At 43.0% G+C, this 2,038-nt stretch overlaps 1 pseudogene; it reads left to right on the forward strand.

Annotated features, from left to right (window-relative positions):
- The first annotated feature begins 521 nt into the window (after window positions 1-521).
- Window positions 522-1,746, forward strand: LOC103232917 (myb/SANT-like DNA-binding domain-containing protein 2; annotated as a pseudogene).
- The last annotated feature ends 292 nt before the right edge of the window (window positions 1,747-2,038 follow it).

Here is a 2,038-nt window from a genome sequence, read left to right on the forward strand (position 1 = left end):
AGTAATGTTATCTGCTTGAGATTTACTATTTCTTAGAAATTTTTAGCTTACTAAATAGTGATTCAAGAAGCGTCCACCTGAATAAGTAGTATTTTACCATTTGCCTAACTGACTCACGACATCTTTTTCATTGGGTTCAAACACAGGCTACACCATTTACTAGCTGTGTGACCTCCAGCAAGTTACTTAACTTAGTTTACTTAGTTATATAATAAAGATAAAAAGAATAATACCTACCTCATAGTATTGTTGTAAGGATTATATTAGCTTAATTTAAAAGTACTTAAAATGGTGACTGGCATATAGTAAAAATTTCAATATGTGTCATTGTTATTACTCTTACTAATAGGATTATTATAATTTGTAAATTTTCAAGTTAAAAATAGGCTTTCCGGTCTCCTTCTCCCCTGGTGGCCGTGGTGGCAGGGCCGCGGCGGCTGATCACAGTGTGGGGCAACGAGCGGCTGGTGGAGGCGCTGTACCAGCAGCTGGAGGGAGCCGGTACGGTGTTCGGCAGCAAGGCCCCCGGGCCAGCCATGTACGAGCGCATGTCCCGGGCCCTGGCCAAGCTGGGCCACAAGCGGACCCCGTCCCAGTGCCAGGAGCGCATCAAGCTGGTTGGATATCCAGAACTGAATACTGTGCTCCAGCTGTGGCCTCACCGGTGCTGAATAGAGAGCAAGAACCACTTTCATAGCTTACATGAGCTGGAGTCAGATGGCAGCACTATGGAGGACTATTCACAGGAGGACTGGGGAAACCACAGTCAGGATCTCCATGGCTATCCAACAGATCAGGAATTGGATGAAATACCTGTCACAAATAGAACATTAAAAATAAAACAAGAGTCTTCTAAGGAAGCACAGAGGAGAGACATCATGCAGAATATTGTACAGATTTTGGAATCGGTACAGTTGAAATGGGAACTTTTTCAGAACTGGACAGACTTTTCAAGGCTCCATCTTTCTAATAAACTGGCCATTTTTGGAATTGGTTATAACACCCGTTGGAAAAAGGATATCCGTTACCATTATGCTGAGATCAGCTCCCAGGTGCCCCTTGGCAGGCGACTTCGGGAGTACTTCAACTCTGAGAAGTCTGAAGGACGGATCATTATGACCCGAGTGCAGAAAATGAACTGGAAAAATATTTACTACATATTTTTAGAGATTTAGCAAAGCTAGGTGCTTGGAGCTGCACATGGAAATTGACTGGATACCCATTGCCCATTCCAAACCAACTGGTGGGAATGTTGTTCAATATTTATTGCCTGGGGTATTCCTAAAAGCCTAGGCCTTTATGCCATTGGCTATGAAGAATGTATTGAGAGGCCCCTCTCACCACACGTGGAGCAACCTTCCCTGGACCCAGGAAAAGAGGGCCGGGTTGATCTGAGAACTCTTTCAGCACAAGCCTCATTACAGGTGGAAATAGAACCCACCCGAATTATCTATTGCTACCTCTGGATTTTTGAGGTCAGGACTCTGCAGCAGTGCTTATTTTTACATTTCCAAGTGAATACCAAAACCTTCAGCAAAGATTTGGTTGGTACTAATGGGTTTTTGTCTCAGAACTGTATTGTGGATCCCGGAGTTTCCCCCAAATCCATCTACATCAAATTTGTAGAAGTAGAGAGGGATTTTCTTTCTGCAGGCTCTTTAGTTGAGTGCCTGGAAAAAGCCATTGGATACCCCTTAAAATTTAACAACTGAATGTCATCCTTCATAAGGATTTGGGCTCTTAGCTCCTTCTTCTCTACTCACTTCCCATTACCGGGACCACCCCTCATCCAGATGCCACCATCAGACTCTTCATGGAAACCCTTTCTTCGATTGGGCCAGTATGACTTCTAAGGAATCATAGTAGACTTGGGCCAGAAAAAACAGACCTTACCTGAAAATGCTCATTTTGAGCAAGCAAGATATATAGCGAACTTGCCTGGTGGGTCAGCTATTTCTTTTTTAAAAACAGAAAAACAATTTTTAAATGGATTTTAGAGCCCTAATATAAACAAATGTAGGTACATTCCATATTGGAC

Source organism: Chlorocebus sabaeus, chromosome X, assembly GCF_047675955.1.
Source record: "Chlorocebus sabaeus isolate Y175 chromosome X, mChlSab1.0.hap1, whole genome shotgun sequence".
Taxonomy (NCBI): Eukaryota; Metazoa; Chordata; class Mammalia; order Primates; family Cercopithecidae; genus Chlorocebus; species Chlorocebus sabaeus.